Source organism: Oxyura jamaicensis, chromosome Z (genome assembly GCF_011077185.1).
Source record: "Oxyura jamaicensis isolate SHBP4307 breed ruddy duck chromosome Z, BPBGC_Ojam_1.0, whole genome shotgun sequence".
Taxonomy (NCBI): Eukaryota; Metazoa; Chordata; class Aves; order Anseriformes; family Anatidae; genus Oxyura; species Oxyura jamaicensis.
In genome coordinates this window covers 21,436,682-21,455,572 of record NC_048926.1, presented here as the reverse complement: position 1 = coordinate 21,455,572, position 18,891 = coordinate 21,436,682, and the positions used below count along the sequence as shown (strand labels likewise).

The window sequence follows — 18,891 nt, the reverse complement described above, 5'->3', positions numbered from 1 at the left end:
AAGAAAAATAATTCTCTACTGAAAAAAACACAACTTTGTTTCTCACATTGGGTAAAGGTGAGGAGCCTCTGTTTTTTTTTTTTTATTTGACCTATTAAGGAGAAATTGACACTACTCACTTAAGTCCATGTTATTGAATTTTCTATTGTAGAAGCCAATGCACAGCTTCTCTCAGCCCTGAAAACATTTCATTTTATTTCCTGGACTCCTCTGGGAAAGTTGGTGAGGTTTATTGACCTAGAAAACATTTATTTTCTAGATTCCTAAGGGAATGACATTGGCCTCTTCTGGCCTTACCTTGTTGTTGCTGCTTTGCACTATGGCTTGTAATGTGTGCATTGCCTTAAGGCTTATTTATTGCTTGTCTCTTGGTGTAGGCCAAAACCTACAGTTTTGTAATGTTCCTGAAGGAATTAATAAATTTGTCCCATCAGAGTCATCTGTTACCTCTTGTACCTCAAGACCTTCCTGGTGCCCTAGCTTTACCAATTCCCCCACTTCTAGTCCTGCCATCTGTAGAAGAAGGACCCCAGATGCAGTACTTGCAGTAGGAAAGTACGCGGGTGGTGTGATGTATGAGGAAGAGAAACTGCTTGTGGATTTGTGAGATCGCACAGCCCAGTGTAGTGTTATGCCAGAGATTATCAGGGAGGAGCAAACATGACAGGGATCCTTTTATGAGGCTTTTGGAAGTAGCCTAGGGAAAAGGATGAGTGCTGGGAGAGGGAAGCACATGGGGACTTGAGCAGAACTATCCAGAGAAATTACGCTTGTGCCATGTAGGCTGAGAACTCATGTACTTTGCCACTGAACAGTAGAAGCACATGTACTCCCAAGCATGGTCTTCTTTCACAGAAGTCCTGACATACATAAGGATGGTTTCAAGATGGATTCATGAGGTCCTGATCACTCTGTTCTGTTGACAGGATTTCTCCCCACCATCAGAAAACTTCTGCAGCATGTGCTGGGTTGTGAGGAGGGATACTGGCTGGTAGGCATTCTCTCTAAACACGTGTGTGTTCATGCCTGAGGTACACTCCATACGCACCCTGCAGAAGGGTAATGAAGGAGGGCTGGCATTGTATGAGAGGGAACATCACCCAACTGGTGCCCAGTTTGCAGCATCACCACCCTGTAGGCTCCTCTTCGAGAGCACTGATATGTGCCAGGCCCCTCTATCAGAATTCACCTGTATGTTTTTTTTTTTTTTTTTTTTTTTTTTTTTTTTTTTTTTTAACTCTACTAAGATTATTTTCTTTTGAAAATTGTTTCTGTTATTGTGACCCTTATCTATGGTTAAAAGGACAATATCCCAAAATAGCCCTTTCTAGTTTCTGTAATCATTCATTGCTTTCTGGTTTAAACCAATCCCCTAGGCTTGGCATGTTAAGCAGTTTTCCCCGTGTTTCTTAAAAAAAAAATCCTACGAGCTAGTTCTAAAAACCTTTCTGGTCTCTCTCTTTTATTTATTTATTTATTTATTTATTTATTTATTTATTTATTTATTTCTTATCTCAGTTAATGTATTCTACACGAATGAGTCGTAGGGCTGTAGAAAGATGATACCAATTAAACTCAAGATCTGACAGTCTTTTCATAAGTAGAGCAAAAGATTTGGCTGAAAAGGCACTTTGAGTTGTTTCCTTTTGCAGGATAGTACTTGCAATCAAAATAGATTTGATGGGGCTAAGATCTATTTTTGGTTTTGCTGGTGTATATCCATAGCGAACCAGTGAAAACACCTACAAAAAAAAAAAAAAAAAAGAAAAGAAAAGAAAAAGGAAGATTTCAGAGCTGTTTGAGTCAGTTTGTGCAGAAACCAATGTCAAAGCAGGTGTCAGACCTATCTCAGTGCAATTTTATGTTTGAAAGAAGATTGCTGTCTTTTAAGGACTCAAACAAGCATGTGGATTCTTGTGATAATCTATAGTCAGAGCTGAGTGGTGCTCATTTTGGCTTTAACAATCTGGTCTATATTCCTTTTAGGAAAAGCTGTTTTTTACAGACAAATTCAACATTTAGTAGGATAGATGTTTAGATTGCATTTCTTTAGTGATATATCAAAAAATCAATACAATGGGAACTTAAGTATTTCAGAAACATACTTTTTTTTTTTTTTTTCAGTTTTAGAGGAAAATTGATTATTTCGGCTTTCTTTTCTCACTATATGACCTAATCATAAATGTCCTTATTAAACTGCATCATTTCATTAAAGTGAATTCATTTTTATGTGAATACATTCATGTAAAATTAATTTTATTTGCAGATTCATTTATCACATTCAGATTTTTTTTTCTAAAATAAATTAAATAATATTTTAAAATGTCAATAGCTCAAACACTCATGAACAGTGCTATAATAAACCAGAACTTTCACATGCTGAATACGTTTGCTTTACTAAAATAATAAATTTAAACTTTGTGTCTCTAGCAGACCATATGTGAAAAATAATGAGTCAAATTTGATGCTAATTTGGGGATTTTTTTTTAAGACATTCACCCCTGCAATGTTGAAGCACTGGTTTATGCAATATGGGCCTTCATAAGTCCTTCAGAAAAAGGAAAATAAATAAATAATATATTTGGGTGGGCCAAGAAACATGCAGGTGCCACTATGGTGAGACAGACTCAACAAGTCCAAGTTCCATTGGAACTTCCTCCTAATATCTAACCTAGATGTATCCTCTTATAGTTTAAGACCATTCCCCTTTGTCCTACATTATCTACCTGAGTAAAGAGCCCTTCTCCTTCCTTTTATAAGACCCCTTTAAGTATTGAAAGTTTGCAATGAGTTCTCCCTGGAGTCTTCTCTTCTCCAGAGTTATCTTGTCCATAGAAGCTGCAGCAATAATTATTACCTTCAACCTTCTTTTTCATTGTAACTCCTTCTGTTTATTTATTATCCCTTGTTCTATGTTATAACTTAAAAGTCTATAGATGTATATTAAAAAAAAAAGCCTTAACAGCCTTATCAGCAGCCATGAGTACTTTATACATTGTACATTCAATAAAATTCATAATTAATACTAGTTTATTTTGTTATGTCTTTCATCTGTCTAGATCTAGTCTCTTCTTCTGAATTTATTTATTTGTTTCTTAGTGGACTACCCTACTTTGGCTGTTCTGGTGTCAGCTGTCCATGTGTCAGGACGGGTAGTTGGGTCCTCAAGGAAGACAGCAACCCAGAAGCCCCATGTGCTGTGGGTGATCAAAGGTGTGGGGTGGTGATGCCCAGGCCCAGGCTGGCTCAGGTGTGGCTGGGCAGAAGCAGCTGAGGGGCTCAGCGGGTTGGCTGAGGGGACACAGCCGCAGATAAACCTGCCCATGTGCCCTCTGGGAGGGTGCAGGGGTGGTCCAGCCCAAAAGCAGACCAGGGTCTCTTGCAACTGCTCACAACTATTACATGTGGTGACCATTCATGACCATGTCCCAGTTTGAGTGATGTCCTGTGGTACTGCTGAACGTAGATGTAACCACCACAGACCTGTCCTAGGCTTTCAAGCATCATGGTGGGGACAATCCACAATAAGGAGATTGACACCTTCAAGATCATCTAATCAATTAAAAAAAAAAAAAAAAAAAAAGGAAAGAAAGAAATAAAAAAAAATAGTTTATATTGGGAAAGCGAGATAAAAACATCAGCCAAGGGATTCTTGACAGTCTTGGCTTTCCTGGAAAAAAAGAAAGCTCATGCGTGTTTGTGACTTAGTTTCCCAAGGCTCCCTTAGGATAACTGGCATTGCACTGATGTTATGGCTTGTAGTCTAAAGGACATATACCAACTAAAAGGACTTAAGGAGACTCAGCTTGAAATTTTCTTAACAGAGCTTCTTAACAGCCATGGTACAATAGTCCAATAAATGAAAGAATGTCCAATAAATGAAATAAATTATTTTATGGTGGTTATCTATCACTTACAAAAGCAATAGGTTTCCATTATGGGATTGGTAAGAACAATTAACATTGTATAGCATTGATGTGCAAGGTTTGAAATGTTTGTAAAGTAGGCAATAGGACTGGTTGAACATGAAGTATCCTTACAAGACCCTAATGAAGTCGTGTTATGCTTTAAGCTAATCAAGTGTTGTCAAACATTCCTTCCCCCAGTATCTGGCAATCTTACAACATAGTAGTGTTGCAAGTTAAGTGGTAAACAGGAGGATTAGGTGTAGGAAGTACTGAGTAGTTGTGGCTAACACACACATATGGAAATACCACCACTGGAGATAAAGGCAACATGTTTACAGATTTGGTTGGAGAACAGTTTTCCACCCAAGCTGTATCAGATATCTCTCATTCAGTGTCTGGTAAGCAGTGCGTAGGCCAGACATTACTTTCACTAGGCTTAAGCGAGTCCCTTTTTGATATTAGTTACAGGGTGAGGCACAGCCTCCCTGTAGGTGGCAGCCTGTAAGTTGAGGTCACCAGGAACGAGTTGTCCAGACTCTCTCTGTTATTAATGAGGACAGACAGGCATTTCCAGGAGGTGGTTTGTTGCACCTGTTTTAGGAAACTGTGTTGTGCTGCAGAGGGGAAGGACCCCAAAAGTGCCCAATTACAGAGGGATCTTACCCGACTAGTTCCGACGAGATGTCTATGTCCCAGATGACCCAAGCAAGATAAAAGAATATGAAGCTTTGATCTTCTGGTGCTTATTGCACAAGTATGCACTGTTTCCTATAATAACTTTAGTGACTTATATATGACAGTTTAGGAGGAGGAAGCTAATTAACAAGAGATATTTCACTGTCCTGTCTTTATCTTTAGCTAACAGTATGCAGAGTACATTGGCTTTAAATAAGAGCAATTATAAATAATAATAAAATACTGGAGAGAAGCCAATCCAACATATGCAGTGTGGTTTTTAGCTGGAATTTATTCAGTTTCCTAAGCACATATTGTAACTCATAGCTGGGTTTTAATTTAAATCAAGAAAAGCAAGTAAGAAAAGTACAAAAAATTTCCAATAGTTTCCATAGAATTTGTCAGTCTGTGCAAAGCAACGTGGCTATAAGCTTACATTGTAGCCTGTACCTTGTGATTGCAGGGCAAGTTGTTATAATCATACGGCTCAAAGCTGGGCATTACAGCAACAGGCCAGTCCTGGCATTCTGAGCGTTTCAGCATGTGATGCAAGAGAGGAGAGCAAGCTCTTCATTAAATTATTACATCGACCTGGTATGCATATAATGTACACAGTCAGGATTTGAGGGGCAAATGTAACAGCAATCAAATTTTATTTTATTTTTTTTAAGTTGTCAGGTTTCTCAAACAGAAACATCTGCGGAGTTGCTGCAACTCTCAGAAAATTAAAGCTTGCACAAATATTGCTCCAGCTCTCCAGATGGTGGCACCCCAGCCCTGTTTTTCTGTAAGGCAATTAAAAAGAAAAAAAAAAAAAAAAAAAAAAAGCCACATAAGAAGTCTAGGGGAGGCAAATGTTTTGTTTCTTATAATTTGCTCCATTTGTAAATAAGCGTTTAAACTTTGTTTTAAGAATCATACTTGGAAGGAATCACTAGTAAAACAAACCAATGGCTTATCATTGTTATCCATGTTACTTTGTTTCTATTCTTTAAGCTTTTTTAAATACTTTGTCATTCTGTGCATAGAGACTGTTTATTATTTCATGCACTATTTACTCATGTTAAAAAATGAAGTGACAAAGAATAGAGGCAAAGGTCTCCTGCTTGCAAGGAACAGTGGATAAATATATTTGTTTGTAGTATGGGTTTGCAGTTCCACTAGAAGGAACACTTGACATTTTGATGAGTGTCTCCAGGGAGAAAAGGTACTAACTTCAGAACTTAGTTTTAATTATACTAAGGAGATTACATTATTCAAAAGCATCCCACTGGTAAGGTGCAGCATTTCCTGAAACAGTTTAGTGGAAAATGCCACATTAATCAGTTCAGTATTTCACTCAAATAGCTTAATGATGGGAAGAAAAGTTGAAAGCACTGTAGTATGAAAACAAAAAGAGACAGAATGCTCATTTAAGCGAGTAGGATCACATTTAAATGACCTCTTTCAAGTGTACATTTTTAGAGGGAAATGACAGTGGTGAGGAGGCAATACTGCCTTATTCTTGTTGGTATGCTGATAACCAAGGTGGTTCTGGTGCTGTGCTCAGATTAAAGAAGACACCAGGCATGCCTGCAAAGCTCACAGCCCTGCAAGTCGTGCCCATGGACCATGACAAGGTACAGCATAAATATAATGTGGTCTAAAACAATTGAAATGTTGGCATTTGGGCTGCCAGGCTCAGAACTCTATTTAATGAAGTAGGCAGAGCTAGCATCTCCAGACCTGCTTTGGTTTGTCTGCCATTACAGTTAAAACACAAGACCACGAGCATTGTGGTGGAGTTGTTTCTCTCCTCTTCAGAAGGATAAAGGCCAACTGCAGCCTATTCTTTTTAGATAAGGAAAGAAATAAACACATGGTGATAAGTGAGAGTTATGGCACTCATTACACCTCTGCAATTCACATGCAGATCCAGCCATTTTCATGTTCTTATGTGCATAGGGAGTTGAGCTCTCTCTGTAAATGACACAAAACATTGCCCACATGTTTTGCTGTCATATTTATATGCCTAAACATTTTATTACCTTGTCCTTCCTCCTCGTGTTCCTTCCTTCCCATTTTTAGCCCCAGGCCATAAGAAAAGAATTTGCACAGCTGGTTCAGCCCCAACCTTCATGAAGTAAAATAATGTTGTCAGTCAAACTATTAACATCATAAAGGATCGGAGTGTGGGCAGCAATTTTGCTGAAGTGGTGACGTGCAAAAGTTTCTCCATGCAGAATGGTGAAGTTCTTAGCAATACAAGTGCCCTGGTGCCTGTAAGCACATGCAGCAGAGAGAATCTGCGGGTCATACTAAGAATTTTGGCCATACCATATTGTCTGATCTTCTTCACAAAGAGAGGAGGGTTATGACAAAGAAGCTTTCTGAGTGATGATATTAATGGAGAAGATAAATCCAAGAAAACAGAAAGATCCTGAAAGTCCTCCCTCAACTCACTACCCCCAGGGACGTAGCCAAACTGCACTATCTTCGTTTTGCTAATGGATTACTCATAAGCAAGCTATAGAAACGTTGTCCAGGAGAAACTGTTGAAACAGAGACAGGTCTTGAGAACAGACATCCTTAGGAAACAGCAATTAAAGGTTCACCACCAGCCTGAACACACTTATGAAGTGGGTTTGTACAGGGCTCAGTCTTGTGTTGTTTACTCTTGAGTAATTACTTGTTTGAAAAACAGGAGAGGATGCCTGCAGAATTTTCATATGTCTAAGCTGGGAGAGACAGCAAATATTTTAGATGGCAACGGCAGAATAAAAAGGGGTCTCAATGAATAGAGATTAATGGGCTGAAATAAATAGGCTGCCATTCAATGAAGATAAGTGGAAGTCTCTACCCCAATTAGCTGGCGGCAATCAGACAGGCAGCAGTACCGCAGATGAGGATCTGCAGGTCACAATGAACATAAGTTAACTGTGTCATGATGCTGTAAAAAAGTGTGGCTTATGGTGGGATGTATAAAAGCTGGGCTATGTGATGTAAATAAAGAAATCCTACCATGTTTTTGAGCACTATAAATTCTACAGCTGGACTGTAGACTCTGCTTTTGCATGGCACACATAAAGAAATGTTAGAAGTTTAGAGAGCCCATAATAGAACAAAAGGAATCATCAAAAGTTGAGAAAACCCTGCCTATGAAGAAAGACTGAAAGGTGAGATTCTGTCATTCAAAATGCTGTTAAAAGCAGCAAGAGGGTGTGCTGTTTTGTGTGTTCTCTGAAGAGCAGGCAGCAACTCCTGCATGTATACAGTAGCAAAGAAGATTTAGGTTAGGTTGTAGAGAAATGTTCTATATGTGAGCAAATGCAAGCATGGTTACAGTGCATAGGAAGCTACAGGATTTCCATCTTTAAAATCTTTAAAAGTCTTTTAAAAGAAGTGAAATAGATTAGCTGCTGTCTTTGCCTTATTGTCACTAGTGTTAATGACTGACTCTATCTGCAGAAAGCAATGTAGAAAAAGTGGTTTTACATTACTAGGACTCCCAAAGTCAGAAATGTACTGAAATGTATTAATGTTTGCTTTCAAACAGTATAAACCTCTAGGGCTAACCTGAGAAGCAAAGAAATAAAGGAGTCCAAGGCTCCTTTTGGAAGGAAGAGAACTGCAGTTGACCGTCAAGCAGTGCACACAAGCATTGTGTCTGTAGGGTGGACAAGCTGATAAAACATGCTCTTGCTATTGCTTTTAGTAAACTATCACACACTGTAGAGTCAGAATTATGCTTGCTGAGTTGCCTGTATTTCGTCTCAAACATCATATCAGCCATATCTTTGGAGGTGAAGGCACTATCTCTTTACCAAAAACAGAATAGCCTTTTGGTGTCTCTGGACACTACTGAATACTGAGTCAAATAACTGAGATGGGCCTGCAGGGTCTTGCAGAGCACACTCAGAGATACAGCACAGCTAGCCTTTCTAGCATTTTCTCCTCATTTTTGTGATTTTGTTCTTCAGTTCTGCCTTTGGAAGCGTTGGAACTGTTTCCTTCTTTTACTACCTGCTAATCCTGCTTGCACACGAGAGTTTGGTAACTCTCTAACTGGAGTGTTGTCTACTTGTGGGATGTCTCATTTTATTGGGTTTAATATTTTTGTGGTAGTAATTAATTTAATCAAGTTTGTGCTTCCCACACCACTGTCATTACCTTTAGTATTAATGCACCTAGGGAGGATTAACCCCAAGCACCAGTACAGGTTGGTCAGCCCCCAGCTCTGGGAGTCCTGGTAGACAGCAGGTTGACCATGAGCCAGGAGTGTGGCCTTGTGGCCAAGAAGGCCAACGGTATCCTGGGCTGCATTCAGAAGAGTGTTGCCAGTAGGTTAAGGGAGGTGATCCTCCCCCTCTACTCAGCCGTGGTGAGGCCACACCTGGAGTGCTGTGTCCAGTTCTGGGCTCCCCAGCACAAGAGGGACATGGAGCTACTGGAGTGAGTCCAGAGGAGGGCTACTAATATGGTGAGGGGACTGGAGCACCTGTTGTACGAGGACAGGCTGGGAGAGCTGGGCCTGCTTAGCCTGAAAAAGAGAAGACTGAGGGGAGACCTCAACAATGTGTATAAATGTCTGAAGGGAAAGGGTCAAGAGGATGGGGCTGGACACTTTTCATTTGTGCCCAGCAAGAGGACAAGAGGCAACGGGCACAAACTGAAGCACAGGAGGTTCTGGCTGAAAATGAGAAAATATTTGTTTACTGTGAGAGTGACAGAGCACTGGCACAGGTTGCCCAGAGAGGCTGTGGAGTCTCCTTCTCTGGAGATATTCAAAACCTGCCTGAATATCATCCTGCACAATGTGCTCTAGGTGATCCTGCTCGGAAGGGAGATTGGACTAGATGATCTTCAGAGGTCCCTTCCAACCTTGGCCATTCTGTGATTCTATGATTCTGTAATTAATTCTCCATCAGTAGCAAAATAAAAGAAAGATGCTGTGAAAGGACATTGCAGAATGGGAGAAGCCATTGCTTTGCTTTCTTCTTCCTCTTCTCTTTTAAAACACCATCCTTCAAAAACTTTCTCTCAAACTTCCTCTCAGTGGCTAGAAGATATGAGAAGTGTCTTCAAAGACAAGAAGAATATAAAGAATATAAAATCACCTTCTGCATGACTATGACCAGTGCTTGCAGCAATGAACGTTGACTGAAGTGAGCTATGGTCCTTACTGTGGGTGTCTACAGGACCTTCAACCAGTAGGAAGAGAACCCCAAGCTAAACTGTTGCTTCTTAATGCAGCCTTGAGTTTCAGCATATCTTGAGGGTTGTTTATTTATCCTCATCCTTCACATTATTCAGTTGTACTTTAAAACATAAACGTTCTGGTTGCCCAGAGAGATTGTGGAGTCTCCTTGCTTGGAAATCTTCAAAAGCCACATGAACATTGACAACCTGCCCTAGGTGTCCCTGCCTGAGCAGGGGGATGGCCAAGATGAACTCCAGAGGTCCCTTCCAACCTCAGCTACTCTGTGATTCTGTGATTCTGAAAGCTTTTGCTTCTTTTGTATTTCAGGCACTTCAGCTGGGCATTGTGGTTACAAAACCTTCAGGGCATTAAAAATCTATTTCACGGTAACAAGCAGATGTTTTTTTTCCTTAGGATTGCCAACTGGAATTCTCTATATCTCTCAACACCCTTGACGTTTACAGTTCCAGTTTACTCTAATTATTCCCGAGGGTACAAAAAGGCAGGTACTCAGTTGCCACCAATGGATGCTTGGCTGCCACTGCTTTTTGTGATTATGAAATTGAAAAACTCACATGGGAAAAAGTAGTCATACTTTCTTTAAGAAGTGTTGACAGCCCGAGGTTTAACCACTGCAGCTACTTTGTAATGACTAAGTCTGTCTTGTGTCATTTCAAATAATGGTCAAAATTCTGTTGTCAGCTATTTTTGGAAAACTCCTCGGAATTTATCAGGCTTATGTTCCTTAAGAGACTTTCCCCCCATGTTCTACGGCATGACAATGGTTGGATAAAATCTATAAAGATATTGAAGACAAACTGTCCTGGTTTGAGCTAGGATAGAGTTAATTTTCCTCCCAGTAGCTGGTAGGGTGCTATGTTTTGGGTTTAGGATGAGACTAATATTGATAACACGCTGATGTTTTAATTGTTGCAGAGCTTACACCAAGCCAAGGACTTTTCAGCTCCTCATTCTGTCCTGCCAGTGGGCAGGCTGGGGGTGCAGCAAGAGCTGGGAGGGGACAGACCCAGGACAGCTGACCCAAACTGGCCAAAGGGATATTCCATACCATCTGGCGTCATGCTGAACAATATATAGGGGTGGCTAGCCGGGGTGGGGGGGCCGGCTGCTTGGGGTTAGGCTGGGCATCGGTCAGTGGGTGGTGAGCAATTGCATTGTGCATCACTTGTTTTGTACATATTATTATTATTATTATTGTTTTATTTTCTGTCCTAATGAACTGCTTCTACCTCAACCCACAGGCTTCACTTTTTCTCATTTCTCTCCCCCAACCCAGAGAGGGAGGAGGGAGGGTGAGCGAATGGCTGTGTGGTGTTTAGCTGCTGGCTGGGTTAAACCACAACACAAACTATTGACAGAATTGATAGGAAAGGAAACATGAAAAAATCCAACAGAGGATGCTTGATCCTCTGGGAGGAGGATCAAGCATCCCACAGATCAGGGTCTCACCTTACTGTAATTTTATAACACACCACTAAATTCACCAGTATTAGTTGAGCTACTCCAGAATCACAAAATGTAACCTGTGGATATCACCTGGCTTCTCCAAAAAAAGTCACTAGAACATGAGGGAAATGGGAAGCTTGTTTTTATGTACTAAATCTGAGTTAGAGTTAGTTTTTCTTTATTTAGCAGCCATAAGGTATTGCAGGCAAGACAATAGACAAAAGAGAGACAGAATGAAAGGAAACCTAATTTAGAAGGGAAGGAGTTGCAAGAAGAATTGACTGAACAGTATTTGGTGCTTTTGTTGTTGGAATTCAAAGGGCAGGAATTCAAATCTGTGGGACTGGTTACAGACAACAATTTTATGTGGACATGGAGAGTACCTCCATATCAAAACAGAGATACCTTGAATACTTTGTTCAGTTTTGGGCCTCTCAATACAAGAAGGACATCAAGGCCCTGGAACGTGTCCAGAGAAGGGCTATGAACCTGGTGAAGGGCTTGGAACACAAGTCCTGTGAGGACTGGCTGAGGGCACTGGGGTTGTTTAGTCTGGAGAAGAGGAGGCTCAGGGGAGACCTTATTGCTCTCTACAGCTACCTGAAAGGTGGGGAGCTGGGGTCAGCCTCTTCTCACAGGTAACTAGTGATAGGACTAGAAGGAATGGCCTCAAGTTGCACCAGGGGAGGTTTAGGTTGGAAATTAAGAGACATTTCTTCTCAGAAGGAGTAGTCAGGCATTGAACGAGTTGCCCAGAGAGGTGGTGGAGTCACTGTCCCTGGGGGTATTTAAGACAAGGTTGGACATGGTGCTTAGGGACATGGTTTAGTGGTGACATTGGTTGTAGGGGGGATGGTTGGACCAGATGATCCTGAAGGTCTTTTCCAACCTTAATGATTCTATGAAAAGACAGGAGAAGGAAAATGGCTTCAAATGAAAAGATTTTTATTCTTTTAATTTTATTTAATTTATTTATTTTTTTGTGGAAGCAGTGCTATCAAATGGAAAATATAAAGAAGTTGTGAGGGATATGAGGAACCAGATGTATATTTAATCTGTAAAGGAATTCCTGGGATTAGACAAGGACACAAATGCTCTGGATACACGGTTTTCTGGACTCAGGTCAACTGTTGGCTGTGGGATTTCAGTTCTTACAGGTCTTAGTCAGAGTTCACAAGTGAACCAGGAAAAAAAAAACAAAACACACACACACACAAAACTGGTGAACGAAACAACTCAACACCCACACCAATAATGTGCCACCTCTACATTGGTACAGGATATACTTCAAGGTTTTTGGGTAGAAGCTTTCTTGTAGTTTGTTCATCATTCAGTTACTGAAAGCTGAAGGTGATATTGAAAGATGAGTAATAAATTTTTTCCCTCATATCATGGAGAAAACATTCAAGGGCAAACGCTTCTGGTAGGAAATTCTACAGAAGAGAATACTGAGCTTTATAAGCAGCTATTGCAAATGAGCTTTTAATTAAAAGGAGAATAAAGAGAAACAACTGAAGAAAGCTAATCATAGGGGGAAGAAAAAGCAGAGGCCTGCTTGATATTTCTTCTTCTTCTTCTTTTTAATGCTGCTTTTTATTGTTTATGAAGCAAATGCTTAAACAAGCATTACTGGTGTTGTCAGTAATACTGTAACATTTGCCTTCAGTCCCTTTGTTGCTCAGGGAACATGTCAGATTTTCAGCACATTTAGACTTGCCATTTACTTCACAAATCACAGCTGCATAGTGGTACAACCAAGCCAATTTTGCTTGAAATGAAATGCTAAGAAAAATGAAATTTCTCCAGTGGTGCTTCCAGGTATTCTGAGTTTAGGGTAATCTTTTAATTAATTTGGTTCTGCAGACATGATCTGTAAAAACATGGTATTCCAGCAAGATTAAATAATAAAGATCACCAAGTGACAGTTAAAGAATACAGCATTTTTAGTTTTGTCATAGTATAAGTTTCTATTAACAGAATATTTTTCAGAATACAAGCACATATTAAAAGGGCAGATAGCAGGAGATTGATGTTAAAGACAAAAATCTGAAGCTTTCCATGCAAATTCACAAACTAATGTTTGAATTGGGATAAAATATCTTCTTCTAAATTATTTGCCTTTAGCCAAGGTATTTTGCACTATAAATATTTTACCTTGGATAGTAACTTTAAGCTTTATTTTTAAGATATTTGCAGTGACCTTCAGGGCACACAGTAAAAAGAAGCTGGTTGCACTGAATGAAATGTTGCTGAATTCCAGGTACAGGTAGCCAATGTATCTGTCTCCAGCAGCTAGAAAACAATGCTATGGGAAGACACTTTTTTTTTTTTTTTTTTTTTTTTTTTTTTTTTTTTTCCCAATGAGGATTTAATTCTGTATGCTTATTTTGCACAGGTTAAAGTGTTAAATGAATAAGAAATTGAGAAAGGAAGCTTATTTTCTTCCTCCTGTGTGAGAACTGCAAGTAATTCTAATCAACTTTAGCAGGGGTCAAACACACACTGTATCACAACACAGTAACAGCCATGGACAAAAATATTTCTAAACCACAGCTTTACGGTAATAAGATTGAGACATTCAGAAACACACACATTACTTAACTCCTGTCTTGCAGAAGTGTGTGGTGGTTTTACCATGCTAGGTAGTTGAACACCACAACCGCTCTCTCACTCCCCCTCCTCAGATGAGGAGGGGAAGAAGTAAAGGAAAGAACAACTCACGGGTTGAGATAAGGATGATTTAATTAAAGAGGGGGAAAAAAAAAATATATATATATATATATATAATTAAGGAAATATTATTATTAATTAAACAATTCAACTAAAGGGAAAAAAAAGGGAAAGGGGAAAAGGGAGGGGGAAAGGGAATAACTAAACAAAACAGGTAAAGGCTATGTGGAAGTGCAGAGGAAAGAAATTACTCTCTACTTCCCACAAATGAGCGATGCTTGACCACGTCCTTGAAGCAGGGCCTCAACGCACGTAGCCGGTGTTTGGGAGGAGGACAGACGTTTTCACAACGAGAGCCCACCCCTCCCCTCTTCTTCCTTTTTCCACCTTTTATTGCTGAGTGTGTCATCACGTGGTATGGAATATCCATACCTGGGGTGCATCAAGCACGGCATCGCTAGTAGGTCAAGGGAGGTGATTGTCCCGCTCTACTCTGCGCTGGTGCGGCCTCACCTCGAGTACTGTGTGCAGTTCTGGGCACCACAGTATAAAAAGGACATGAAACTGTTGGAGAGTGTCCAGAGGAGGGCTACGAAGATGGTGATAGGCCTGGAGGGGAAGACATACGAAGAACGGCTGAGGTCACTGGGCCTGTTCAGCCTGGAGAAGAGGAGGCTGAGAGGAGACCTCATCACAGTCTACAACTTCCTCGTAAGGGGGTGTTGAGAGGCAGGAGACCTTTTCTCCATTAACACCAGTGACAGGACCCGCGGGAATGGGGTTAAGCTGAGGCAGGGGAAATTTAGGCTTGACATCAGGAGGGGGTTCTTCACAGAGAGGGTGGTTGCACACTGGAACAGGCTCCCCAGGGAAGTTGTCACTGCACCGAGCCTGTCTGAATTTAAGAAGAGATTGGACTGTGCACTTAGTCACATGGTCTGAACTTTTGGGTAGACCTGTGTGGTGTCAAGAGTTGGACTTGATGATCCTTAAGGGTCCCTTCCAACTCAGGATATTCTATGATTCTATGATTCTATGATCCCTTTGGGTGGTTTAGGTCAGCTGCCCTGCTGATGTTTCTTTCTCACTTTTTGCCCACCCTCTAGGAGGGTCAGAGAGAGTCCTGATGCTGTGCCAGCACTGCTCAGCAGCAGACACAACACCGGTGTGATACCAGTGCTGTTCTAGCTACAAGTGCAGAGCACAGCACTGTATGGGCTGCTGCAGGGAAAGTTAACATCCCAGCCAGACCCAGTACAAAGTCAAGGTTTCCATGCTCCAACATTCCCTCTAGGAACTTTACTGTTGTTTAAAGCCAGATTTGGAAGGCACTGGGAGATGAAGGTGATGGGTGACAATTTAAAGCCTCAGTACATACATAATAAAGTGAATGTCCAGTCCTTTTGAAAGAACTACAGAGCAAGGTTTCTGCCTTGATCATTACTGCGATGACTTATGTAACAGAAGAAGTGATTTTGCAATTTGTTTTGCAGGAGGAAACCTGCCATAAGTCATCATGATCTGAATGCTCAGGTGTAGGTTCAATCCATATCTCAGATATACATTCAATATAATGAGTCCTGTGTTTCCACAGAAGCATAGTGAACATTAGAAAAAAATATATAATTTTGGATTAATATATTAGTATATCACTTTATCAATTTTAGTATCTTAGTATTTTCATCTATAATTTTAGTGTTTTCATCTATATGATAACATTTCATATTATGGAGAACAATAATAATTTTGGCAAAATTCAGCTTTCAGTGAATTTGAAAAAACATGTATTTTCTGACATTTTTCCTATTTCTCCAGTTTTGTTCCAATGTGAGACACATTTGCATTGATATTATACAATAATTCCATCCTCCACTTATTTTTTTTATCAGAAGTAAATTATTGTTGTTTTGCAGTTGATTTGTTGACATAACAAAAGTGGGAATTGCACCAAGGAAGCAGTGAACAGTAAAGAAAACTCTGTTTTATACTATTTTTTTTTCCACTAATTACCTTCTGGTTTGCCACCTCTTTTCATATAAAGACGCACAAGTTCTCCCACCCACAGAATAACAAATCAGTGGAAAGCAGATTCCAATATATGCTCATTTTCTCACTTACACCACTGCTGATGTCAGCAATAAATTTGTCTTGAAGTGCAGTTCTTTTTCTCTGCAGTTGTACAGGTGTTTTGCTGTTGATTTCAGTAAGATCAATTGTTGAGCTCTGCATTTTATGCCTCTCATATTCTGAATTATTGCTTTGAACAGAGTGCTGCTCAGAAAGCAGAGTCACGTATCCGCAAGTGAGGAATCTTCTGTTTTAATAAAGCATTTTCTAGAGTCTTAATATTCAACATTAGGGATTTCTGAGCACTGTAGAAATGCTTCTTGGTCTGAGTTCAGTCTTTGTCTCTTCCATATAACATAGTTGGATCTCTTCATCTTTAGCTGTTCTCTCACCAGCTCTATAGCTGTGGACAAAAGTGTCATCTTGCATATTAGCTACCTTGTGCTTTGTGTCAATTATCTGCTCACAAAGTTGTTTAATTTGGAGGTGACACATCTGATTTTCTTGATACTAACTTTTTCAGCATGGCAAAAGGGGGGGGAATGTGAGGCAGAGTAGTAGCTGATGCTGTCTTCATACAGCAATGAGGCAATGAGGAAAAAACGGCATTATGAGACAGCAGAAAGAGTTTAAAAGCGTATTCACACTGCTTGCAATTAGCAGCTCATGAGAAAAACTGTGGAGCAAAACCTTCTGAGTGGACAATGTGATGACACTTTCCTAGGTTGAAAGTCTTTGTAGAATTACTCCACAGTGTACCCAGAATTACTTCATACTATTAAAAATGTTACAAAAAAGCATTAAGGACACCTGACAGCTCAGATAGTGTAGGCTACCATAATTCTCACTTACAGTTGTCAAATTGGGTATGGTTAGTTGAATGATCTGACTGAGTGAGCATCACTGCATGTTTTAAAATATGATCAAGAAGCCTGCAGAATGCAATGTCATGCTTGCTATCTTGCTAAACAAATGCTCTCCACATACAGTTGCGAAGTTTCCTCCTCTAGATGCCATGGATTTTCCTTACACCCTCATTCTGCCCTTCCTGCCTCTGATCAAGGTCTGCAGTGACAACCTCAGATTAACACCTCATTCCCTACCTGTGTCTCTCTGTTCCTCCTGATATTGATGAATATTATACTTTACAACAGAAACTCTCTCTGACCATCCCTTTTGTGCTGCAGTCATCTCTTGCAACTGTCCTGCTTGCACTCCTGTGTCTGTACTGTGTGCAGTTTTTGGTACACTATGTAAGAAGGACATAAAACTATCAGAGAGCGTTCAAAGGAGGGCTACAAAGATGGTGAAGAATTTAGAGGGTAAAAGGTATGAGGAGGAGTGGCTGAGGTCCCTTGGTTTGTTCAGCCCAGAGCAGAGCAGGCTGAGGGGAGACCTGGGGGTGTTGGTTGATGGGAAGCTCAACATGTGCCAGCAAAGTGCGCTTGTAGCCCAGAAAGCCAACCGTACCCTAGGCTGCGTCAAAAAAAGAATGGCCAGCAGCTCAAAGGAGGTGATTCTCCCCCTCTACTCTGCTCTTGTGCGACTCCACCTGGAATATGCTATTCAGCTCTGGGGCCCCCAGCACAAGAAACACATGGAATTGTTGAAGTGAGTCCAGAGGAGGGCCCCAAGGATGATCATGAAGAATGGAGTTGGAGGTGTTCAGACTGGAGCTGAAAAGGCCCAGGGAGACCTTACAGCAACCTTCCGGTACCTAAAGGAGGCCTACATGAAAGCTGGGGAGAGACTCTTTGTCAGGGAGTGAAATGATAGGACAAGGGGGTATGGCTTTAAAAAAAAGAGGTAGATTTAGATTAGATGTTAGGAAGAAATTCTTCACTCAGAGGGTGGTGAGGCAGTGGCACAGGTTGCCCACGGAAGCTGTAGATGTCTCATCCCTGGAGGTGCTCAAGGCCAGGCTGGATGGGGCTTTGGGCAACCTGGTCTGGTGGGAGGTGTCCTTGCCCATGGCAGGGGGGGAGGGGAGGATGGAATTAGGTGGTCTTTAAGTTTATTTCCAACCCAAATTGTTCTATGATTCTACAGTCACACACTGTGCATCATGCACTGCACATCTCACGTGAGCACCAACACTGTGTTCCCTCTGCACACCACGTGCTCTGACTATGCAGTAACCAACTTTGCTCTCCATAACACCCACCTGAAAGGGTACAACTGCATTACTACCTTAAATCAGACATTGCAAAATGTTCAAATGCTTGACATTGCAAATCTAAATTATGTTGTCTTTGTAATTTCTTTTTATTTGTAAAGGGCAGGAAACAAATTTGCCAGGAATAGCATCACGGTTGTGGCCCAAGCCACAAGCTTTTAGCAAAAAGGTCTGGTGCTTGAACTCTGCAAAAGTAACCAGATTTGCTTTTCCCAGTTGATGGGTGTTACCTAAAGGGGGTGGCTGAGTTCTGGGAACATGTACTTGGACCAAGAGATGGTCATGGTAGTACAGCCTTGTTTCCCTCCCTGTTATGCTCTGTCACTGTGTTTCTGGTCCAGCACCATCTCATCAGGCTGTAAAAAATTTCCTGAATTAAATGAGCCAGAAAAGGGAAATGGTGACTTCTGACGGTGTGTTTTAGCAAAATCTGTACAGATTTCCTGGGATGAAGTAGATGTTCTTTGTAATCTGAGGGCTTTCTCCCCACTCTCTAACAAGATACCTGCAATATAAGATAGTAGCAGCTCAGAGAAGAAAAGACTGGAAATTATTGAAATAAACAAATAAATGAGTGGAATGTTATAGGTAGAGAGCCTATAAACATGGAGTTAATCTGAGCAATCATAATAGAATATAAAACAAGTCATAGTTTTGCTAGCCAATGTGTCCCTAATTGAGAACCTAAAAAAGACCCTCAGATGACAATGTTAGTGGTACTGCTTTATCAGTTCCCAGATGATGCATTG

At 40.6% G+C, this 18,891-nt stretch overlaps 2 long non-coding RNA genes across 2 annotated transcripts in view; both read left to right on the top strand.

The window, feature by feature from the left end:
- LOC118156758 overlaps window positions 1-14,930 on the top strand; it is a 19,738-nt gene extending 4,808 nt beyond the window's left edge. The window contains exon 3 of the long non-coding RNA XR_004746421.1: window positions 14,894-14,930. This is a non-coding gene — a long non-coding RNA (uncharacterized LOC118156758). The remainder of the gene's footprint in view (window positions 1-14,893) is intronic.
- LOC118156757 lies at window positions 4,538-5,386 on the top strand. The gene is made up of 2 exons (XR_004746420.1): window positions 4,538-4,662; window positions 5,275-5,386. It is a non-coding gene; the product is annotated as an uncharacterized LOC118156757 (long non-coding RNA).
- Window positions 14,931-18,891: the final 3,961 nt, after the last annotated feature.